At 39.0% G+C, this 26,366-nt stretch overlaps 1 protein-coding gene and 1 pseudogene across 2 annotated transcripts in view; one reads left to right on the top strand and one right to left on the bottom strand.

Moving 5' to 3' along the window:
* VPS50 (VPS50 subunit of EARP/GARPII complex) overlaps window positions 1–26,366 on the top strand; it is a 2,487,651-nt gene that overhangs the window by 1,683,417 nt on the left and 777,868 nt on the right. The window lies entirely within an intron of this gene.
* Window positions 113–2,368, bottom strand: LOC122798576 (annotated as a pseudogene).

Genomic DNA, 26,366 nt, shown 5'->3' with positions numbered 1-26,366 from the left:
TCACAGCAAGCTGCAGCAGAGGCTAAGTGAGTTTTTCTAGACTTTAAATTTGTTTTATCCTTTGATTTCGGAACAGCCCACATATCCATTGACAAAAAAGCATTTCCTTATGCTAGCTATTGTTTTCTGCTGTGAGCTACTGTAGTACAGCAAAACCATATTGTTGTGACATGTTTTACTGGAACTCTTGTTTAAGAATCTTGAGACATATGCAATATTGCTTGTTTGAACGAAACTTAGTGATGTCAAAGCATGGGGCATGAGGCATATGAATCATGTATGCATTGGAAAGGACAACAGACTCATATTCCTGTGCATCCAGTTCCACAAAGTAAGATACTTTATTCCATCCAAACCCAACAAATCTTCAGTCATATTCAGGGAAGTGTTGCCTCACTACTGCATATGGTTCAAAGTCATCCTCCCATTCAACCTGATATGGTGTGGTTGCAGTCCACCATTTTGCATAATTAGTTGGCCCATGCCCTTTTGTCCAGCCATGATACTTGAATGTAAATAGGGTCCCAACATCTAACACAGACTGCAGTTCAGTCTTAGACTTTGGGAATGCTAGTCCATACAGTAAGGTTTCAAATGCAGGTATGGTCAGTGCTTTCTTTGTGTTTACTGTATCCAGCTGCACCACTGACTTCCTGACATATTCCTAGAGTCCATACACAGGCAAAAAGTCAGTATCAGGCAGGAACATGTAGGACATGATCACATGCTTCATTGCAACATTCTGCAAAAGGTTTACTGGGTAGAGCTGTCCCTCTTTGTACACAATTAATATCCAGTGTTTGTACAGCTCATCAACACTTCAAAACCCTGAGCATAACGTAGAAACTATTAAGCGTCTGCATTTGAGAGGTAAAGTGTTAAACTGATTGCTTCTTTCCAGCGTTTACAGATTGCTTCCAGCATCTGAAGATTATCCATTGAAAGCTGGGCAATGAATGTAACATCAATGTTGCCAGAGGTAGGCTCGTAGTCATAATTTAGAAAGTAGAGATGTGTCTGATTAATTGTAAAGCTTTCACAATGATAGCACAAGTCATCTTCATCCATTTTGGACCGCTGATTATAAAACTTCTCACTGTTGACATCAACTTCACTGGGGCAACCAATGAGTTTACTTTGAAGAAGGCTCCCATTATACTCATGAAATGTCAGGTACAAGTTGGGAAAAAATCAACATGTTTGTTCTTTACCTGCAGCTTCTTTAAAGAGTTCCACTGAATTACCTTCAGGTCTGACACATCCTTGTAGCACTGCTCTGAATGTGTATGGTCTGACAGCTGGACATTCCAGAAACATGGAAGTTGATACACCAGAAATGGATTCTGCTTAATGACGACATTAAATATATCTTGATCAGCTAATGATGTTGACAGCATTTTCATTAGCTCTGGCCAAGCTGTCATTCTCCACATCTGCCCCCCATTTTATCTTGCACAACTTATGCATAAGTAGCAAAATTTCACCAGTGTTGTATCCATGCCCAAGTGTATGCCATGGCAGATGGGTCTTCCACAGGTTTCTAAAGGTAGCAGTGACTTTGATTTTCAACCAGACCCAAAACCTGCTGATGTCTGAACATGTGAAAGGCAGCCCATAACTCTCCAATATCATTTGCAAAGGTGATGTCCAAAGCAATTACTCTTTCTAGAGAAGAGGGGAGAGTCTTCGTGAGGACTAACTTTCTAAGTCAATAAATGCTAAAATAGTGTTTACTGGGATCCAGGATACTTCTGACTTGAGTTCATCTGAGTTATAGAAATCTAGTCACACTACTGCAACCATCCACATTTGAAAGAGAGATGTTAAGATCTGCTTGGCAGTAGCATCTGCTATCAGATGGAAATGAAGTGGATTTTGTCTGTGAAGCAAAACAGATTTGACAAGTGTTACTACATCTCGACTGGCATTGTACCCTACACACACAGTGGCAACGTGTATAGTCTCACACTTTTTCGCAACTGGTCTTTGATCACATTCAGAACTATTGCCTGTGATCACAGCAGCACACAAATTCTTGCTCTCACCAGTGCCTTCTTCCATTGATTATGTTTTGGAGTGATTGCTGTGATGATGTACTGGGCCCTGCCTCTGTGCAATGCTGAGCTGTTTACAGAGAGATTGGGTTTCCTCTTCAGTCTCACCTACATGCACCTCCAAACTATCATGTTCTCACTGGCTCCAGGCTGTGCATCAAGGACTGTGCAGCTGAGATTCAGCTGCTGAAAGGGAGACAGATTATTCATCATCAAACTTCCAGCAAGCTAATAGATCCAGGTGAAAGCTGATGCAAATAGTAAGTGAGAGAAACTATCAGAAACTTCTGTTTGAAATGACAAATACACAGCATTCTCTTAAGAAAGGTGTTCTCCAGGGGGCTGCCTTTCCTGTGTTGGTAGGAACAGGTCTGGCCTTTTCCGCTTGCTATTTTAACTATATGCAGCATCTGAATTTGTGTTCTTCTCCAACAGAAATCTGGGTAAAAGAAAATTGCTGGCACCTTTTAAAATTCATTGTCTTGCTGGATGTTTATTCTGTAACCTCTTCATTGAACAAATACTTCCCAGTATTCTTGGTCCGTATAGTTGTTGGCACACAGCCCCACTGCTTGACTGACCAGCATTCCTCACAAGAAGTCCAAATGACAGGGCGACATATGGGCTTGCCTTCCTCGGGATGCTGATGAAACCATGGCTGTTTTCCCTGGGATGTTGCTCAGCCACCTGATGGGGGGGAGAAAAGATGTAGCTGCTACCCAAAGTGGTGGAATAGTGAAAAGACAATGGGAACAGGCAGGCCAGGATTGTGTACTAGATGTATGTTAGAGGACGAAGGGGAGAACATACAGGAACCTTAAAATGGTCCTGAAACACGAAATATCAATACACATCAGTATCAAAGTGATGTTAACTGTTATTTACCTGCTGCAAGCCTTCATGTTATTGTTTTGACTGACTCGTTAGCCTGAAGACATACAATGCTTTGTCTAGCAAGGGCGTATCCTGTCCTACCAGTTATGCAAGCTACCCATGATAGCCTGGGAGTTGGCATCTGAATAGAAAGTCCTTCAGTAGACCCAATGCATCCCTCAGCAAAGAGTGTTACTGACAGACTAGGTAAGCAGGTCAGTTCTTAATAACACAGTGTGAGCCTTGTTTACTCACCAATAATCTGACAGATCCATCAGTACTGCTAAGAATTTCTGGGCAAGATGCCGTTAATGGTGGAAGTGTTTTCTTTACCATGAAATGAGCCTTCTGTGTGTCTTCCTTCCTACCTATGATTGCCAGAGTTTTGAGGAAGGCAGTCCAAGTGAGAGAGAGGCAGACTATTCTACTAACACCTGTTTGGCCATGGCAGCCTTGGTTCTTCCTTGCCAAGGAACTGTGAGCGAAGATCCCAGAGTCCTTCCCTTATCCTGCAGTCTTCTGTCACAGTACCAGGAGACAGTATTGCACCTAAACCTGAAGCACCTTTTTCTTGCAGCCTAGAAGACAAAAACCTTGATTTCTCAATGGAAATCCTTTCCACAGAGGTCCTCCAGATCATGAAGCTTGGGAACCTTTCTCATTAAGATCAGTTCCTCCTTTTTTTCTTTCCTCCCAAATTCCTGTAATAATCAAATCTCCCTCCCACATTCCCAGTCAATCTATTTATTCACCCAAGAAACAAAAGTTCTATGACACTTTTATTCATTCTTGGGGTGAAGGGTGAGTAGAGAGAGTGCTGCTGACATGCTTCAAGGACTCATGACTTGTTGTTTATATCATTACCTGTCCCAGTGCACCTACTCGCTATGGCCCAAGGAGTTGATGTGCCATGGGTTTACTTGAGGGCAGTGTCACCTGATATTGAGTGAGGGATCCCACAGTTGCACTATCCTTCTTGAAGTCAGAGTGCCTCTGCTGATCCCCATTCCTCGCCACTGACACTACAGTGGAGTTCTCACACTGGCCTTGCATCCTGAACATTAGTAACATTTGAAATGTCAGGACCAGCAAGAGCAAGTCCTGAACCACAGACACTGAATGACTTTAAAAAGACTTGTATATGCTAAGTCTGAGATGGCCATTTCTCCAAATATTCTCTTTTCTCCAAGATATGGCAATCTCAGAGTTGTTATATACAAGTTCTTAGTGTGAAGGGCTTGCCCTTAGCAAAAAAAAAAGAAGTTTAAAGGAGAAGTGTGATGTTTCAGATTCACTATTCTCCTAGATTTTTGGTCTTTTGTTTCAGCACTCTGTATTTTTAGTGCTGACATTTCAAAAGGGGAGTGTCAAAAACAGATAGGTACGGACTCCTTGCTCCAGCAAATATATCCAGATGGAGGTTAACAAGAACCCAAGACTGAGTGAAATTCCTTTAACGCAAAATTTATTAATACAGCGTTTTCGCCGTGTACACTGACACAGCTTCTTCAGAATACAAAGCCTAATTAATCTAAGTCAGTTTAAATACATATCCAAAAAGGAAATGATGTCATAGCAGCAGAAGGTTGTTGTTAAAGGTGCATAAAAAATATAAAAATGTGCAAACATTTTATTATTTGTCAAAACACATATATAAAAATCCAATCAGTATTAAAATATTAACTTGTTAGGTTAAAACATATTATAAAATATTTGCGTTTGAACATAGAAAAACATATGTAATGTATTGTAAACAATGTTGACACCAGTCAAGAGGATGTGGAAAAGTTCAGTTAGTACTGAAAAGTCTAATACAACTGAAACTTGTAAGACTGTTAATACTTGAGGGCAGAAATTACACCTGTGATTGACCCAAATAAACATTCTAAATGATTTAAATTAAGAATTAAAGAAGGCCCTAACAAATGAGAAGGCAGCAAACATGATGTACTCATCTTAAGTAACTTCTCAGTTTTAAAACTGAAGAAATACTGCAATTCTCATTTAGGGCCGGAGAATTAAATGCGTCAGTTCTCAGTTGCCACTCAAGTTCACAGAGTTCTAACAGTAATGGAATAGGGCCCCCCTAATATTACCCTGTATTTGGTCTATTGCCATGAAAGAAAAACTGTGCCCAGGATGATTAATGGTGTGTACGGCCAATGCGTTGTTTTCATTCTCCGTCCTGATCGCATAAAGATGTTCGTACATGCGATCACGGAGTCTACGATCGGTTTTACCGATGTAGAAGGATGGGCAACAGTCACAGAATGCCACATAGATAATTGATTTACTTTCACAATTAAGGGGGACTCTGGTGGTGTATTTTTTATTCCTTATTGAAAAGGTTTGTCCTGATCTAAATTTGTGGCATCTATTACAGAAGCCACAAGGAAACATGCCTATTTTCTTGTTGAAGAAAGTTTTAGGGGCATTCCTTTGTGATAACTCCTTCAAATTGTTATTCCTTTTAAACACAAAACTAGGGGTCACACCAAATTTGTCAATAAGTGAGGTTTTACTTGTAATAAAGTCCCAATTCTTACGTATAATGGACATTATAGCCTTCGAGTGAAAGCTGTAAGTCATTATGTAACACAAGGATGAATCAAATTGAGTAAGTTGGGGTGATGTATTAGCCTCTGAGAGGTCTATGCTGGTGGCATCATTCAAAGAGTTAAGTGATTGAACATGAGACATTACTAGATTGTCCTTACTTAAAATAGCTTTAAAAAATCCATTAGTTCTCTTTGTATGTACTTCCGAGATAAGTTCACAAATAAGGTGAGTTGGGTAACCCCTATTACTAAATAACTCAAAAAGAAAATCACATTCTTTCTCAAAGTCTTCCAACGTACTGCACATCTTAGCTGCCCTCACCAGCTGGCCTTTGACAATGGCTTTTTTCTGTTTAAAAGGGTGGTGGCTTGAAAAGTGCAGAAAGGAATTGCAGTACGTTGGCTTTCTGTAGATGTTAGAAATATACATCTGGGTTGAAATATTTTTTGACAATTTGATGTCAAGGTAGTCAATTTCCGTACTAGAAAATTTATACGTAAATTTCAAAAAAGCCGTAGTGGCATTAATTGAAGTAATGAAAGCGTCAGCTTCTGCAAGATTACCCCTAAATAGCAAAAATGCATCATCCAAATATCTAGTATAAAATTGTACTGAAGACATTAAGGTTGGAGATGCGAAAAGCATATGCTTTTCCCAGTAACCCATGACAAAGTTAGCCACAGATGATCCACAAGGGGACCCCATGGCGACCCCCTGTTTCTGAAGAAAATATTTTTTATTAAAAGTAAAATAATTAGAAGACAGAACTATATCCATAAGTTCTGTAATTAGTTCAATTTCCAATCTAGGTGCACCAAGTTCTTGTAGTAACAGTGCAGTCCATTCAAGTGCTTCCTGGTGTGGGATTGAAGTGTATAAGTCCACCACATCAACGGTGAGAAAATTATCCTCACCGTTGAAGGGTAGACCATTAACACATTCTAAGAAAGACCAAGAGTCTTTACAAACCCCTGGCAGCAACTGCACGTACTTAGACAAAAGTTTGTCAACGACTTTGGCACTAGGATATGTCATGGAGGACCTACCATCAATTAAGGCTCTCATTGGTGGATTTAGTAGGTCTTTATGTATCTTGGGAATACCAAACATGATTGGTAACTTTGGTAGTGTAATATCAATGTAGTTGTAAGTATCCAAGTTGATTTTGTTCCCAAGATACAAGTCACGGAAGTAACCCCTAATCCTATTATGTGCAGTGTTAATTTCACTGATAGAAGCCTCTGAGTATGCTGGTGAATCTAAAACTGAAGTCATTTTTTCATTATACAATTCGTTTTCAAAAATCACCAACCCCCCTCCCTTATCGGGTTTCATTAAGCGTACTGGTTCATGACATAGATTAGTAAATGAAACAATTTGTTCTTTAGAGGTGTTAAATGTCCAATGAACTCCTCTCCCAAAGTTATCATTGAACAGGTGTCTGTGATCTACTTCAGACACGTGTTCGAAAAGAGCTAGGGAGGGATGGAGGGGAAGGTTAAATACACTTGGGAGTTTGAAAAACGGAAAATCTGACAAAGTGATATCATTGTCAAAGAACAGTTTCAAGTTTAACTTTCTTACGAAACACTTCAGATTTATTATTTCTTTCGTAATGTCACCAAATTTACTTGGGATAAATGAGTTCCCATAAGCCAGAAGCTCAATGAGATCGTTTGAGAGCTTAATGTCCGTGAAGTTGTAAATGGTAAAGTCCCCCTTATGATTATGAACTATTTTAGGGCCATGTTTTATAAGAACTTCTACATGGGCTTCAGGGGCTCCTGCAGGTGTGGAAACAACAGGACTTAAAACTATTGGTTCCAATTCCTCCTCTTGTTGTTCCGTTGTTGGTGTTGGCGCTGGTCTAAAAAAGAATTATTACCTTGATTATTCTGCCTCGTGTTAGACCTAGAGGCAGAATTATTGTAGTTATTATTAACATTAAGGCCTCTAATCCTATTACTGCGCCTAGGGCCAGGTTGTTCATCATTGGAATTAGGGACCTCAGATGATACCTCTGTAAAGTTGTCAAGTTGACTCACCCCCTCCCCCAGTAGTGGTCTATTATTTTCAAAAAATTGAAGTTTGGGGTATGCTAAACAGTTTTTGTAAGCTTCCCTATCCCTTAATAGTTTTTTGCTTTTATTAGATTTCAATTTATTCAACAAGGCATCAATGCTGTTCAAAGTTCTATCATAATCTATTTTGAACTTAGGAAACTCCAAGTCAGCTTTCAGTTCATTATCCAGCGTTTCAGTTTCCAGTAACAGTTTATTAATCTGAGTGTCATAATGTTTTATGATGAGTTCAAGCAGTTGAATTCCTTGGGTCTGGAACAGATCCTTCAGGTCCGCATAAAATAATGCGTTATTGAGAAGGCCCGATGGAGAAAACATATTTCGTAGCCCTTTAGGAATTAGACCCTCATTAATACACTGCCTGAAATAAACAGTCTCTAATTGCAGTTTCTTTAGCTTCAAAACGTTACTGTCGAATTGTTTAAGCTTGTCTAGCAACGTAATGTTTGATGTTTCAGTATTCAATGCATTGTTAGAGGCTGAGTTCTGCTCAGGGAATAAGAAACCATCAGTGTTCCTCATCCATTCATTAAAATTAGAGACAGTACTTACATTGTTGTAAGAGACGCCGTTAGACATCATAGGGGTGGTCCGCGAAGACTGGGTAACTGCAGGCATTGTTCTTTTTGAGCCGACTGCTTCTGTGTTAGCGGAGCGGGCAGATGAAGTGGATGAACCCGCTTGTACATTGTCACGAGACAAGTAGTTTAAAGAAAGGTTAGGAACCAAGCCAGCTGAAGTAGAGACTTGAGTACGATCTTTACCTAGTTGACCAGCTGGTATTTGAGAGTCAGAAAGAGTAGCAGGAACCAGGTGAGAAGTTCCTGGTTCCTCGTCGACAGTTGCTGGTTCCCCGTTAATAGTAACAGCTGTTGTGTGATTAGCACCATGCCTCTCGAAAGCTTCCAGTTTAGCATTCAAGAGGTCAACCTTCGTAGCCAATGCAGAAAGAGTGTTAGTGACTTTAGTGAAAAAGTCCTGTTGAAAGTTTTCCGTTCCAGTAGTAAGGAACAAATTTGGTGTGCTGGGGCTAACAGGACCGTCCGTAGCCATGTCGAACAAACAAGTAGAAAACGTGAAAATAGAAAACCAATGAATGTCAAAAACAGATAGGTACGGACTCCTTGCTCCAGCAAATATATCCAAATGAAGGTTAACAAGAACCCAAGACAGAATAAAATTCCTTTAACGCAAAATTTATTAATACAGCGTTTTCGCCGTGTACACTGACACAGCTTCTTCAGAATACAAAACCTAATTAGTCTAAATCTGTTTAAGTACATATCCAAAAAGGAAATGATGTCATAGCGATAGAAGGTTGTTGTTAAAGGTGCATAAAAAATATAAAAATGTGTAAACATTTTATTATTTGTCAAAACACATATATAAAAAAATCAAGTCAGTATTAAAATATTAACTTATTAGGTTAAAACATATTGTAAAATATTTGTGTTTAAACATGAAAGACATGTATAATGTATTGTAAACAATGTTAACAACAGCCAAGGAAATGTGAAAGAGTTCAGTTAGTACTAAAAGATCTAAATCATACAACTAAAACTTGTAAGACTGTTGATACTTGAGGGCAGAAATTACAACTGTGGTTGACCCAAGTAAACATTCTAACTGATTTAACAAGTTAATAAGTTGAGAATTAAAGAAGGCCCTAACAGGTGAGAAGGCAGGAAACATGATGTACTCATCTTAAGTAACTTCTCAGTTTTTTGTTTCTTGGTCTTTTGTTTCAGCACTCTGCATTTTTAGTGCTGGCATTTCAAAAGGGGAGGCCTGAACACTTGTTCTAGAGAAATGCAGACAGACTCTGTTTTGTCATTCATCTTTTTCTAGGTCAATTCCTCCAGCCTATGTGCTGCTAATCAAACTCAGGACAGCTAGTTCATAGTCAGGGCTCTGTCACTCTGTGTCTTGGAACTAGTAATATCCTTTCTAAAGTGGTTCTGAACTCGTCCATTCAGTTACCAGTTTTCTTTATCAGCCTTCAAGGCAAGAGGAGAAATATTGTTTACCTTCTTGATGTAGGACTAGCTTGACAGGGCAAAGGGTAAGCCATACAAACCTCTCTAAACAAACTCTGCCCAACTGGCTAATAGACTGTGCAATTTTTTTTTTTTTTTTGCTTTTTGCTTTGACTACTGTGGAAAGCTGTTATAAGGGTAGATAGTTTCATAGGTAGGTACTAGGCTATCTGCCCGAGGGCATTTATAATCCTAGCCAGAGTGTGTTGGCTTTCGCCACCCCATTGATTAATTAACTGAGCCTCTGTCAAGCAGAACCAATGAAGTGATCCCAGGGGTGTACTTTCTGTTATCCATCCACTCGTCAAGGCTTCTCTTGAAGAGTGTAAGTGAAGGGCTCTGCCTAATGTAGTTAGGAATTTTGTTCCAAAGCATGGGGAGTCTCTGTGACAGGAATCTATCCCTCCAGCATGTTCTGTTTATTGTTGTGGCGAGGTTTAGCTCACTAGAGCGCGTGGCTCACAGTGACTTGGATTTCTTTAGGTGGAGCATGTCTATCAATTCTGAGTTGGACATGGCTTTGTAAGTCAGGCAGAGATCACCTCTGACTAAGCGATATGCCAGTGAGTGCAGCCAGAGTTTTTCAAGTCGGGCTGCATAGGACATATGTTTGAGGCCAGTAATCCTCTTGGTGAGGTGCTTTTGTGGTCTTTCAAGCTGTTGGAAGTGTCTTGTGAGGTACATCCCAAATGAGGCATTGTACTCTATGATGGGTCTGATGAGTGACTAGTAGAGGGGCACTATAACCTCTTTATTTCTAGATGCAAACCCGTTAGTAATTAGATGGGCCACATAGAAGGATTTCCTAACTACTTTGGCAATATGATTGTCAAAGGAGAGATTACTATGTACCTGGGTCCCCAGATCTCTTATTACCTCTTCTGTATTAAGGGGGCTGCCGCCTATGTGGTAATTCGTGGGTGTTTTGTTTTTCCCAAATGGGATGACTATGCATTTTTTGGCATTTAGTTTGAGGCCATGACTTTGACACCAGTGTCTGTCTCAGTAAGGCCTTTTTGGAGGATGTCCATGTCAGCCGAAGAGTCAATTATGTTTGCAGTCATCGGCAAACTTGGTTAGCCATAGTCCTCCTGTGTTTGCCTGTACTTCTGAGAAATATATGCTGAACAGTAGGGGTCCCAGAACTGAGCCTTGCGGGACACCACTTGTGACTGGTTTAGAGTCAGACCTGGAGCCCGCTATTCTTACCGTGTGAGTTCTGTCTGTAAGCCAGTTGGCAACCCATCTTGTGATGTAGGGGTTTATGTTCAGGCTGGTGAGTTTTTCTATAATACCCGAGTGAGGAATGGTGTTGAACGTCTTGGCGAGATCAAGGTAGGCTGTGTGGACCACCTTTCCCTCATTTATGGCCTTGGTATCTGTCTCGAAGAAGTCAACCAGGTTTAGTAAGCATGATCTGCCCTTAAAGCCAAAATGGGTCGGGTCAAGTATTTGGAGGTTCCCAATGTCTTTGTTAATGAGTTCCATGATGATGCGCTCCATAACCTTGCAGACCAGGCTAGTCAGGCTTATGGGGCGATAGTTACCAGGGTCAGTTGTGGCCCCTCCTTTGTGGAGCAGAATAACCATTGCTATGCGCCATTCTATGGGCATGTAGCATGTGGAGAGGCTGAGGTTGAACAGCGTGTTTAGGTGGGGGGTTAGTTCATTCTGTAGTTCGTGCAAGACACAGCCTGGGACACCATCTGGTATGGGCAACTCAGAAACTTGTAGCACAGCCCTGAATTCAGCACTAGCCTGAAAACTGGACTGTACTAGCTTAGAAAGCCGAGAAACAAGAAATGTATTTATTTATTTTTTTTGGAAAGATAAGGCAAAAACAGTAAAAAGTACACTTAAAACAGCTTTAAATGACTGCAAGCGATCAGAAAAGGCTATTGCACTTTAGTGTGTAGCCTACAACAGTTAAACAATTTATTTAAACAAGAAACTTTTTAAAAGTGCAGGCAGTCAAATAAGTACAATATGTGAAAAAAACAAGCTTTTAAATCACAATAAGTGCTGGAAAATCAGCGTTTAGGCGGAAAACAGTTAAGTACAGCAAGAAAATACAGAAAACAGGTAATCACTCCAAAGTCTCTCTTTTAAGCTAGAAGGCTTCTATCAGTTTAAGACTTTCTAGTGCGTTCCAGTACGTTAGTTACAGGAAAGATGGGAAACAAGCGCAGATGTGGTCTTTTAAACCAGAAAGTTGAAAGAGATGGACAACTTCCCGAATGGTCAATAAACTACAATTCCTGGGCTAAGAACCACTCTTGTGGTAGACAGGCTACCTAGTAATTACCACTCCCACTGATAAGCTAGAAGGCTGCACTCCAACACAAAGGCTTGGGGGGCTCAGAAGCTTACAAACAGTCCTGGATACAGCAAATTTGTACCTGGACTAGACTAGTTATGAGAAAGGTGGGGATCAAGCACAAACACGGGCTTTAAAACCATAAAGTTGAGAGAGATGGAAAAAAAACTGCCCAAACAGCCAATAAACTACAATTTCTGGGCCAGAACCACTCCTCTTGTGGTAGATAGGCTATCTAGTGCTTACCACTCCCACTGATAAGCTAGAAGTCTTCCCTCCAACACAGAAAGGCTTGCGGGGCTCAGAAGCTTACCAACAGTCCTGGATACAGCAACTCTGTATCTGGACTAGGCTAGTAACAGGAAAGGTGGGAAACAAGTGCAAGTGCAGCTTTTAAACCAGAAAGTTGAAAGAGATGGGAAAAACTGCCCAAACAGCCAATAGCTACAATTTCTGGGCTGGGAACCACTCCTCTTGTGGGAGATAGGCTACCTAATGCTTACCTTACCACTCCCACTGATAAGCTAGAAGGCTTCCCTCCAACGCAGAAAGGCTTGGGGGCTCAGAAGCTTACAAAGAGTCCTGGATACATCAAATCTGTACCTGGACTAGACTAGTTACAGGAAAGGCAGGAAACAAGCACAAACACAGGCTTTTAAGCTAGCAAGTTGAAAGAGATGGAAAACTGCCTAAACGGCCAATAAACTACAATTTATGGGCCAAAACCCACTCTTCCTGTGGTAGGTAGGCTACCTGATGCTTACCACTCCCACTGATAAGCTAGAAGGCTTCCCTCCAACACAGAAAGGCTTGGGGGGGGGGGGCTCAGAAGCTTACAAAGAGTCCTGGATACAGCAAATCTGTACCTGGACTAGTCTAGTAACAGAAAAGGCAGGAAACAAGCACAAACACAGCCTTTTGAATCAGAAGGTTGAAAGAGATGGAAGAGCTTCCCAAACGGCCAATAAACTATCATTTCTGGGCCAGAAACCACTCCTCCTATGGTAAATAGGCTACCTAGTGCTTACCACTCCCACTGATAAGCTAGAAGGCTTCCCTCCAACGCAGAAAGTCTTGGGGGGGCTCAGGAGCTTACAAACAGTCCTGGATACAGCAAGTCTGTATCTGGACTAGATAAGTTACAGGAAAGGCAGGAAACAAGCTAGGAATTTTTTTTTTTTTTTTTTTACAGAAAAGCAGCTAAAACAGCAGTAAATACAATTCAAATTCAGCGCAGGCTAGCACACGTGTATCAATATTACAGCAAATACAGTTTAATTAAATGCAATTAAATTAAGAAATGACTAAAAAACAAGTGCAGATGGCATTAAATTAGAAGGCTACTAACAAGCAGTAATAAGTGCAGAGTAAGAACAACTGAACAGATAGCCCGCAGAACAGCAACTAAGACAGTAAGAGCAGCTGAATATATATATATAATTTTTATTTATTTATTTATTTTTTTTGAGGGAGGGAGCACAGCAGGATTAAGACGCTACAGGGATTGTCCTTCTCCAATGCTCTCTTTGTACACAGTAGGAGTGCCTGAAATCAAAATATGATCTCACTGCACTCGGTTGACTGAACAAATGAGTTAGGAACAGAAGGAGTATCCAAATACAAACTTACAAGAGGGGTGGGCAGTTTCAAAGCCACCAAGATAAACACCAAGACAAGAACAGGGCGGGTAGGTGGGAGAAACAGTGGAGACACAAGAGACAGAAACAATACAGTACCACTATAAATAATAGGCAAGTGTATAAATACAACACAGTGCAAGTTAAAGTGGCAAAATGTGTACTTATCAGTTTGAAATAGATTCCAACTCTGCACAGCAAGTCTATCAGCTTTCCAACAGTTCACCGAAATGCTGATCAGAGTGTAGTTCATGAAGGCTGCAGCTTTTTTTCCAGATTGTTTCTCCACAAAGCATTTTCTTTTTCTATGACAATATCAAATGTATTAACAGAATTTTGGCATATGTACAAGAAACTGAGCATTACTCAAGCAACATCTATTATAATTTCTACCCCCCTCCACAAAATGTGCAATTAACATTGAATGACAAAAGAGTTCTAACTGAAACAAAACATTACCACACAAAAGATACCATCCAAACTATCCCACCATTTAGTCCCTAACAGAAAGTAAAGTATAGATTAAACTAAAGTAGTAAGCCCATTATCTGTTTGTCTTTACCATGGTTATCTGAATCTGAGAATGTACACTAACTTCTTAGGACAGATAAATGTTCTCTACATTGCAGCCATTATATGAGCTCCACTGGGGAAACAAATACCTGTCTTCAGTGATTCTTAATCTTAATGCCACTATGCCTGATCTTTTGTACAGTCCATACAAGAGTTAAAATACCCACTTTGTTTTTGATTTCTTTCTTTGTAGGCCTGGGGTAGTTGCTTCCTGCTCACCAAGAACTTTCAGTTGTGATATCAGCACCACTGTCTTTGGGACATCCTTCTTCCATTTTCTAACTTTTTTCCCCACTAGTAATGCGATAATCCAGATTGGTTCCTCATTTGTCCCCAGACTATTCAGATAACCTCCTCCTACCCATAAGAAATACTTATTCCTTATTGGTGTAGAGATATTTTTCATTTTATTTTGTAATAATTACTGCAAATCCATCCGAAACTGCCAAAGCTGCCCACAAGCCCAAAAAATGTGATTATAATTAACCTGGCCTTGCTATTCATACTTCCAACAACTGTTTCATAGATTAGGTTATATCCTTGTTAAGTGTACATGGAGTATTGACAGACTAATGGAGACACTTCCAAGCAAAAATTGTAATAGTCCTTGATCTTTTCACTTTTTTGGACATAATTATTTTCCCCATCTGACATCATGAATTTCCTGATCTAAAAATCCTGCCCAGTTATTCATCAGATTATAAGTAGCGTCAAAAATGCATTCCTCCAGGGGTTTTGCAACAATGCCACTACCCCCAACACCATGACTGAGTCTCCCTAAAGTGAATCAAACATTTAATAAATTCCTGATACTTCCTCTGCTGTTTTTTATAAATCAAGTTCTGTTAACTAATACCTTAATGCCTCATATGCACTGTGACTTCATGCTGGAAAACAAAACTTCAGTCTAGGTTCTTCCCAACCCAGTACTCTAACCCACTAATATTTGCTCCCAGTATCTTAGTTGCATGTATAATCCCTGCCCAGGTTTGCTATTCCTCTTCTTTTATCCTTGACCCATTTAGGAGAATATCTTGATTCCAACCTTGTAATTTACCAGTTTGTAAAATCCCCATTTCCCCTATAGTTGAGTACAGAAGAGGTGAAGTTATCGTTGTGACCTCCTTCCCCAATTAGCCACACTTGGATCTGTTGTTTCAAGCTATGCATTTCTCATGTGGACCATTTGCTTCCATATAGAGTCATAGTAATTAGAATGGCACGTAGCCAATTGCCACTTGACTTACTTTCCAACACAATGAAATATTTGGCAGTCCCATTCCCCAGTGTTTTGGAAGCGACCGTTTATCTCAACTTACTCTTGGTCTCTCACCCTGTCATATGAAATTGTTTGTCCAATCATTTAATCTACTCAACATCTCTGTGTCAAAGGGTGACCAGAAAGATTGCTTCAGGTATAGTGCTGGTCGCAAAATGTCAATGAATCAACTGTATCCACAGGTCTATGTCAAGTCCTTTGTTGGACTATTTATGTAAATTCGACCAAATCTTCCTATGATAATTTAATAGACTCTTCACATATTGAACTTAGGTATATGCCCAAATGTTTCAATTCATTCTGAACCCTAAAAAAAGTAAATTCCTCTTCAAGCTTATCCTGGTTGAGATAGGTTGATCCGACCACTTTTGATTTATCAATATGTTAATTTTATAACCTGAAAGCTTACCCAGATTCTGTATGGATATCATTGTTTATGTTCACTCATGAATAGGGTTTATTAATGTAAGAATTATATTGTTTGCATATAATGCTATTTTTAAATTCATGATTTCTCAGTTATACCCTTGGGTTTCTGATTGTGTAATTCTGACTGCTAATGATTCTAAATACATTGCAACCAGTACTGGAGAAAGTGGCCAATCCCTCACAGTCCTTATAGATAATTGAAATGGATTTGAAAACCTACCTATAATTTTTGCCCTTACTTCTTCCCTTTCATAAAGTGCCTCAGTCAACAAAATGAATGATGGAGGAAACCAAATTCAGTCAAAACGTGAACTATGTAATCACATTACTACTCTATCTATTGCTATTTCAACAGTTAACCAGAACCAAACACAAAGTCAAACTCAACAGGGTGAAACATTTCCAAAACACCCTGGGTACACTAACAGCGTGGCAGAAAAGATTTAAGAAAAAGTAAAGTCTAAAACAATACAAAAAATACGTGGTTTTGTCTCTAACCAAGTTACTTCATCAGAACATAGTTTTTCCTACAAAAATTGATTGACAAATTTCACCGGTTAAGGTTGTGAGCTGGAATTCCTATGTTACCGAGTTTGATTCCCTTACCCCTTGTTTGCTTACTTTGTGACTTTGAGCAAGTCACTTAACACATTGCTCCTGGGTCACCTCTGAAAAGGGACTGTGTGCCCAGTGGGCCTACCTGGTTAACAATAGGTATTATTTCTCAACATCTAGTGAAACCACTGATATCTCCCTAGCTTCCCTATTTACATCCTATATTAACATTCAAATCCTGTTTATATTATCAAAATTTCTCCTTCCTCCTACAAACCCACATTGATCTCTGTGTACTAACTGTGGAACTATTGGGGCTAATCGCCTTGCTAGAATGCTCATAAAAAAACTGTATATAATCATGATTTAAAATTGAGATGGAGTGATACGAAGTTATGTCTGAATGGTCTTTATTCTCTTTGGGATTACAACCACTACACTACTTATCATCATCCTCATCCTCAACCATCCCCTTTTTTTCTATTTTTCTACATGGGGTTGGGATGTCATGTCAAGTGCACCATCTCTCTCTCTCTCTAGTCAATGCCACTCTCGTACCTTCTTCAGTACTCAGGCCTGATCGTCGCAGGTCTTCTCTCACACAATCCATTCACCTCTTTGCTAGCTATCCTTGTTTCGTCTTGCCTTTTTCTTCTCTCTCCCAAATCCTCTTCACCAAACTGTCTTCTTTTCTGCACATGTGCTAGAACCACCATAATCATGCACATTTGTCTCACAGTGTGCATCCTCCCACCCATCTCAGGTACTTCTCTTTGACGTATTCTGCAATTGGAGCTACTTTGGCTTCTGCTGTTTTGTCCTCATATCTTCATTTGTCTCTCACTGTGCATCCTACCACCCATCTTGGGTACTTCAGCTCCACCACCTCTAGCTTTCTCAAATGTTGTACCTTTACTGCCTAGGTTTCTGTACCATACAGTAGCACTAGTTGCACCCTTCCACATCATTAAAGGCACTATTTTTTTTTGCTTTATCAAGAAACACCACCACTTCTTTTCTTCCCTCTCCAGGACTGCTCCATTATGTAATCAGCTTATATCTGTTAACTTAACCCTCTCTTTTTTTATACCATTTAAAATCCTATCTGTTTTTACAGGATTCTTAAATCCATTGATGTTCCAAGTAATGTTCTTCAATTCCTTACTCTGAAATAGGACTACAATGAGATTGCTTATCCAAATTATATTAACCAATATTTAAAGGTGTTTCCTTCAGCATTGGACCCCATCACCACCACCACCACCTCCACCTGCTGAGGGTCTCCATCTCCAAGCATTGGACCTTTTGTTATCCACATGTAAACCACAAGCTTTCTTGCTTATTATGATACTCTTGGCATTCCCATGTATGTTTAGAGAATGTACAGCCTCACGTCTAAAGCTTAAACAAAAACATGTATGCATCATATACATAAAATTGTTCAGTTTCTTCCAAGGAGAGGGCAAATGGCCTAAGTTAGTGCAGATTGTGTTCCTTTTTGTCTTCCAGTGAGGGGGCATAAAAATGTATAAAACAGGTAAAGAAACAATTTTTCCCACTACACCTTCCCTTAGACCCACTGCACTGACAAATACTTCACAAACTCTACATTAAGTCCTACATTTAGAACACAAAGTGTTTATGATGAAGTTACATTATCCTCCACTCTTATCCTTTCTAAGTATTACAAGTTAAATATCTTTACCAAAAGCAAGGCATGCTGTGCCATTGGCAGTCCTGTAGGGTTCTTTATGCTCCCAAACCCTGTGATACTACTCAGCTTGGGTATGGCTTTAGTAGTCTCTGACGTGTGATGAATCTACTGTAGCAATGATGCCTGAAGTGAACTTAGTAAGGTTGTGTGAGCATGCTTACCTTAGTCATAGCTGTAGTCTGTCTCAGTCAACAAGGGTGATACTAACGTGTGTAACACCAGAAGGTGAAGGATATTCCCATCCTGTTTTAAGGCATCCTTCCCTTTGTCCCTAAAGTCATTATGGACAATGTAGCCAATTTTGGGGGACACCTTTCCTTTGTGCTGTATATCTTGATATGTGTGGCATGTAGAAGGGCCACCTTTTGGTGGTGGTGGGGGGCTGATGGTTGAATTCAATCCAATTTTTGATTATAGTTAGGTAATCCTATATGTGAGGAATATATAGCAGGCTTCTGCTGTTTTGTCCTTTTTTTCAAATAGAAATTTTATTGATTTTATTAAAGGCATAACTCAAAACAAAACATTTGCAGTTAGAACATCACATTAATACATCAGAGATCATTCAAATAAAGATAATAACAATAGTAACTATCTACAATATGTACAATAGTGCTGTCTTAGGATAAATCCAACCCTGGGGGGTAAACAAATTAATAGAAAAGAGAGCATTTATGCAGGTGGGGGGTACAAAAAGCTACTCGGAGTGAAGCCTCTTCTTGGTATAAATACCAACCATAACCACTAATCTTGATCTTCACATGTAAGAGGAAAATGGCAGTCATACCGACGATATGCCAGTGATACTTATTTATCTGCCAGAAGTTCAAATATGACATTCCACAGTTTTTGAAAATATGTGCGTTTATGCTCATTTGTAAGTATGAGCTTATGAGAAGTAATGTACTTAACAGCCATATTTCTGAACCCTCTCCAAGACATTTTAGACCGATCTAACCAGTGTTTGGAGATATAAGATTTTACTAGTAGGCAAAGTGTTATTAGGCTATGAAATCTTAATTTTGAAAGCTTAAGATTAGTAATGTGTAATAAAGCCATCTCCCATGAGAGGGTTTATTTGTGGTAGCCCATCTTTTCAAGTCTCACTTTTAGTGAGCACCAAATACTGTGAGAGTAACAGCAGAACCATAATGTATATACGATATCGGCGTGGGGGAAGGAACAGCAAGGGCAAGCAGGAGATGTGTTAGGGTTGAAATTGTTTAGATGTGTAGGAGTGTAGTACAGGCTATTGTTAATCATAAATTGTGTATAGGTGAGTTTGTTATAGGGGGAGAATGAAAGAGTGGATTTAATGGCTGATAATTTTTGCTCATCTAGAAAGTTAACCCCTTGTTGGTCCCAGTATTTCGCAAAGACCATCCTGTCTTGATACTGGAGTGTACTTATGAAATTACGAGAGCATGATAAAATATTCCTGTTTGCTTGTTAGAATCTGTATCAAGTTAGATACCTGAAGGAATTCATATTCTGGAATTGTAAGGTTTTGAGATAGAGATGTAATAATTTCTCTGATAAGATTATAATGTATTTCTTGGATAATTTTAAGGTGTCTCTTAGTTCTCTTGGTGAGAGGGCTTTGTGCTTGTGTATATCCCAAAGTAAGAAGTATTTTATTAATAGAAAATCATCAAAGAGGGCTTTGTCTGTTTTCAGTGATTTAAAAATCTCTTGGGAGGATTTGATTTTACATTTCAGGATATGGTGTATTTTTAACTTCCTGAGATTTAATGGGTCCAAGAAAGGAAGAGCTTTGGGATTTATATTCTTTTCCAAAACATGATTATACCATATTTTTACCCAAGGGAGGGTCCATGTATGGTTGTTCGGATGGTAATTGATATAGTAATTAATCTATTAGCTTGTAAAACTTTATAGTAAAGCTGAAGGTCTGGCATACCAAGACCACCTGTAGACTTTGGAACAACAAGTAACGGATTTTGGATGCCAGATGAATTTTGCAAAGACTTTATGAATTCTAGTAAAGAATGAGTTAGGGATGAGTGAGAGGGAAGTGTAAAGGTGGTAAAGAATCTTTGGGAGGATGTTCATTTTAATGATGGAAGTATTAGATAGGAAGGGTAATTTCATCTGTTGCCATCTGTTTAGGTCTTGGGAAATAGTTGACCATAGATGGGAAATGTTAGAAAATACTGTGGAAGATACCGAGTGATCCTAACTAACCCCTAAGTATTTGCAAGAATATGAAATGTTGAAGGGAGAGTCTGTAAAGAGGTTTTCTTTGTGGGATGCTAGGTTAATCAGAAAATATAGGATTTATTTAGGTTAATTTTATAGTCGACATAATTTTTTTTGGTATCAGTCAAAGGAAGTTCAAAATAAATATTGAGGTCATCCGCAAGCGTGGTCAAACTTATTTTCGTGTGTAATATTCCGGGGATAGAGTGGTATGTTAATTGTCTAATGGAAAGAAATAGAGGGTCTTAATATAAATTGAAAAGGAGAGGGGATAGAGGGCACCCTTGTCTGGTACCATTTGAGATTTTTATTGGCTTTGATAAATTCTTGTTTATGTAAAGCTGTGTATATGAACTATTATATAGAATTTTGATCATATTGATGAACCTCCCTGCGGTTGGGAGAGCGTTCGAAAGACGTGTGAATGGGCATGCCTTCGTTGAAGGTTGAACGTCGAGCTGGCACCTCGGCGTTCGTGAAAATCTACTGCCAATCATTAACGGACCGGAGTTCTGCTGTGGAGACCCCTAACCAGGAAAAGCCGAAAGACAACAACAACATTGATGAACCTAGAGGGAATGTCAAAATAAGATAATACAACGAACAGAAAACTCCAGTTGACCTTGTCAAATGCCTTGGAAGCATCTAGAATCATTGCGTATCTTGGATTCTTATCATTCTTAGTAAGACCAATCATAGATTCTAGTGTCAGAGTATTGTCCCATGTATGTCTTTGGGACATGAAACCTGCTTGCTCTTTAGAGACCAAGGAAGTAATTACTTTTTTAATTCTTTTGGTTAGCAAGGAGGATAAAATTTTAATGTCCACGTTCATTAATGAGATCGGTTGGTAGTTATTCACATTAGAATTGTCTAGGTTAATTTTGGGGAGAAGTGTGGTCTTAGAGTGGTTAAGGTATAGGAGGAGCAATCTTCCTCAGATATCTGCAGTTTTGGTGAGTGTGCTTACACAGTTGTACTGTCTTTGTATTTCTTTTTATAATAGTTTGCACAACTGTACTTTCTTTGTCTTCCCTTTTTGTGACATTTGCACAACTTCACCCTGTTCTTTGTAGTTTATTGAGAGATTATGAACTGAATATTGTGTTTGAAAGCAGAGCGGCATTTGAATGGACGATTTTAAAGGATTGGATTGTTTTATCCCTTCTTTTTTAATGAATTACAAGCATTTTAATTTGTTTACTGGAGGTACGTTTTTATATGACCCGTACAAGTTGCTTACAATTATAGCAGGAAAATGGCGCAGAAGTCTTAATCATAATAAGACAAGACATTGATGTGATGTTCTTTACCATAAAAAAGGATCTTTAAAATGGTTCATTGAACAAGTGCATTTGTCTCCATCACTTTGGATGTCAGCTGTGCTGTGTTGATTACAGACGTCATTTTTTCTGCTACCTTTGTGTTTGAAAATCAGAGGTGTTCTTTGCTTTTCTAGCTAAAATGAAAACAAGGAACTGGTTAGTATTGGGGGGATCCACCATTTTGTACTTATTGCATGCTTGATCGATACCAGAACTTGAGTGGCCCACTGCAAGGTGAATGTTAAATAATTTATTCCAGTAATCTTAAATGCCTGGTGCTTTTTGTCCTGAATGTTATGTAGTACAAGAACCTTTCACAGAGATACTGAGTTCTGCTGAGTGCTTCATATGTATACTTTCTGTTGACGCCATTTCTGCTTCTGCTGAGCACCTCAGTAAATGCTAAACTGTTTTACATCTGCAGTTGCTATTTTAATGTGTTTTTGCTTCTTTACATTTGCACAATATTACTTTTTATGTCATCGCTTGTTTTAGGTACAGGTAGTTATAACTGCAGGTCTTAGCTCTGTTTTGTTTTAACTGCAACTATTTGTGTTTTGTATCTCTGAAGTACAGCTCTTCCATAGTCACCTCTGAAAACTATCTTGGTGTATCTTTATTATAACACAGTTAACAAGGTTGACTAAATAAGCGCATCTCTGTTTTTTCAAAGCTGCGTTGACGAGATTAAACAAATGTCAACATGCCATGTCAGATAAAAGCTTCACCTGCTTATCAGTTACATCTTGTAGTTCTGGGCTTTAGTCTTTTATTCTCCCTTTGTACACTGACCAGACAGAAGTTCTGTGGTCACCTTTGAGAAGTGACAGTTGTATTTGGTGGGTCTTACATAAGTAAGTAAATTAAAATACATAAAATATAAATGCTCAATTTGTGTTAATGAAATGCTAACTAAAACATGTACCCATTAGAGTTTCAGTAGGGCAAAATGTTAATTGAATGAAGTGTGAAGAGTGAACAGATCTAGCAGTATAAGTTACATTTTAAAATAGAATGTGACACTTTTCTTTTGCAGCTCAGCAAGAGGCTTTCTTGGTGTTTAAAAAAGTACAAGCAGTCGTGTGTTGGTTTAGTATTACACATTTAGTATTTCATAATAAGCAGTGACATAATCCAGCAGTCAGTAAAGTCTCCAAATGATTTGGAAGTAATTATGCTGAAATGTTCTTTCTTTGCTGTAACTCATCAGTAATTTCATGATTAATTACACACACTGTATTTACACTTTCTTTCAGCATGAGTTGATTTGACTTAAATGTTTGTTATCAGAGGCACAAACACTGATAGTTGTCACTCTGAACAAAAAGGCAGTATCTAGATATGTCAGTTATTAAAAATTGCCAAGTTAAAATGCTTTCCAGCTTTTGTTACATGCATGATAGGAACAAACTGTATGATATTTCAAGATATGGTTTGTTCTGCTTCTCATAATCCTTTTTCATTAAATTTCCCTGAGCACTTTAGGTGCTATTAGATTATAAATTTAAATTTTGAAACATCTTAAATTGTAGTAGATAATCAAATGAAATGTACAACATCAGGATTGTTTTTGTTTTGCTAGAAACATCATGATTTTCTGCATGTTTTCCCCACAGATTATATCACAAAGATCATGTCTGCATGATGTTGAATAAACAGTTCACTGGAAATTAAAAAAAAAAAAAACTAACAGTTTAGGCCAGAGGTGTCCAACCCTTTTAATCCACAGACCACTTACATGCTTGAGAGGTTGGTGGGGGAGCTACATTACACTGAAGATATATCTGTTTTGTATACCGACCACAGTCAAAGGTCCATCTCAGTCACGGAACAAAAAACACACTGGTGGTTTCAGACTCACTTTTGCATTCTTGCCGGACTGAAAATTGAAGCTTACAACTAACAACAGGTCATTAACAAATAGTAACCTTGCCACAGCAAATACACATAAAACTAGTTCTCAAAATGCTGTAACAATGCAAATCCCGATGAAAGTTTACCAAAAGCTTATTATGACAAATGTCAAAAGACAGAAAAAAAAATAGTAGAGGTACTGAACCATGACACCCATTTTAATTATAAAACTGAGCATCAACTGAACCATACCACCCTTTCGTAATTACCAAACAGAACATCAGTGCAGATGGAGGAAGTTCATCAGTGCAGGCAGAAAAATTGAACTATGACATAAGTGAAGAGAAAGACATGTTTCCCTCTCAAACAATCCCCCTCCACCAAGTAGTTTTGCACAGAAATTCTATCACACACAAGCTCAGGTGAAAAACCCAAACTGCATCAAAAGTGCGTAAAAAGAATTTGTCTGAAACATCCCCCCTCTACCAATCAGTTTTGCACAGCAACTATAACACAATTCTACCATTCACTCCAGAAATGCATGCTAAGTCAGAAAGAGTCATCTAAGTTGTAATGACTGTACTTAGTAAAGTATATTTGAAAATATCTCACACAAGTGAAAACAAATGCAGGAAATGTTAAAATATACATCTCAAATAAGAATATACAACCTACCATCCAGCTTGTGTATGTTAATGTCCAATTGTATAACTGTTACCTTGAATATTGTTTAGACTGCTTGTACACCACCAAGCTCAACCACTGCTCTACTCCTTCCCCTTAGTGAGAGTTCCACTGCCTTTGCCTACTATCCTCTATCCTGGTCCTTTGCCCTTCTGTCACCTTCATCAACTTGGCCCCCTGTACTCACCCTCACCACCCTACCACTCAACAATGTTCTACTACCCTTAAATACACTCTGTTCTAGTTGTATTCCTTTTTCTTTCTTAGGTCTGGGCTTGCCACCCTTACTCTTAGCATTGTGCTACTAATTGCAACACCTCAGTAGCATTACCTATCCTCTTTTATTCTCCTCACTTACTGCAACGGTTGCAAACTTTTTTTCTTTCAGTTTTCCTTTACATGGTTCTGCCCTGTTGTTTTACCAGTTTCAGTACTTACATCTCCAGCAATTGTGTTTTTTTCTCTGCTATCTGCCGCCATATGCCACAACCCACTCAGGCTCACTCCACTCCCCTACCCTACCCCCAAATCCCACCCATCCCTACTATCCCTAGATTTTAACCAATCCACAAAACGCACCCCCTCAGCAATTCATCCAATCACATCAGTCACACACAAAATTGCCAATTATCCACACTACAGCCACTCCTTATAGTAGGCACACCCTCACTAGTCACTCTATATACTATACACCAAAACAAAATATAACTCCAAATTACATGCACAGTGTTGCTTCAACACCTTCTTCTACTCACTCTACTAAAAATGTCTTACCTTCTAACTTGCTATCAAACTCTACAGGTCATAACTATGTACTCCCCCACTAACCCACTCAACATACCACTCCATTCTCCATTAAAGAACATAATCATATCTCCTTACTTTTTAGCAACTCCTACACAGAACTTTTTATATTCAAATATGCTCACTCTCAGTCTAACCTACATCTACAGCTCAAATATGTTAAACCAGTTACCAAACTTACACACCTATTCCCATTCAACTCTACTCTGCTCAAGCTAAGTGGTGACATACATCCTAATTGAGGACCTCAACCATATAATCAAACCCCCTCACACTATAAACCTCACTCAATTGGCAAACACCACTCATCTCCCTCACAGTAGCTCAGATCTCCTAACATGAATCTCAGGAGCATACTTAAAAGTCATGAGTTTCATGTAACTGTTACCCATTATGCCCCCAACTTAGCTATCCTAACAGAAACCTGGCTAAAACCCCACATACATGATAGCGAAATCCTAACCCAGGATTACAACACACATAGACACGACATAATACATAAAAAGTTGGTGCATAGCTATAATATACAAGAACATTATCAAACTAGAAAGACTCCAAGTCAACCCGTAGAACTACAAAATTCAGAAATTCTAACTACCCGCTGTCAACTAAACTCCATTAAACTATATATCCCCGGGTAACAACACTTCCACTACTGAAAACCTCCTTTGTTGGAGTGCTTCAACTTGTAGACAAGAAACTATAATGATGGGGGATTTCAACATGGATTGGTCTACCTATTCATCAGATAATCCCTCCAGTTTTATCAACCTCCATGGTTTCTATCAGATTATACATTCCCCTACAGGATTTGACAAACATAGCAAAAAAGAATCAATCCTTGACTGGACACTCACAAACAAACCCTCACTCTGTCACTAATCAGGCTGTCTCCATGACTGCCTAAGTGATCGTCTACCTACCTACCTCCTTAAGCAACACATCTCTTGTACTAAAAATATCACTTACAAAGTTGTCCACAAGAAAATACATTTCTCCCCTGAAGTTTTCAAAAACCTTCTGCAAAAATGTGACTGGTCCCCTTTAAAACACCTACAAAAAACCTTGGATGTTGAATATTTTAATGATAAATTCCTCAGTGTACTAAACAACCTAGCTCTCCCTTAGAAAGGACCATACTAAGTCTAAGCACATACCATGGCTTACCAATGAAACTAAAGAATTCCTAAAATAGAGAGACAGAGCATGGGACCTATACCATAAGACAAAAAAGTTAAGATCCCCCCTCACATACCATCAATTATGTAACCTTGTCAAAAACAAATCAAACGAGACAAAAAGCTATACTGCATATCCATGTAAGAGAAACACCAAAGCAATCCCCAGAAATTCTGGGGGGCCATTAAACAGC

This window comes from Protopterus annectens, chromosome 3.part1 (genome assembly GCF_019279795.1).
Source record: "Protopterus annectens isolate FY-2018-M chromosome 3.part1, PAN1.0, whole genome shotgun sequence".
Classification (NCBI taxonomy): Eukaryota; Metazoa; Chordata; order Ceratodontiformes; family Protopteridae; genus Protopterus; species Protopterus annectens.
Note: the sequence above shows the minus strand (reverse complement) of the source record. Positions and strands in the feature narration are given on the sequence as shown.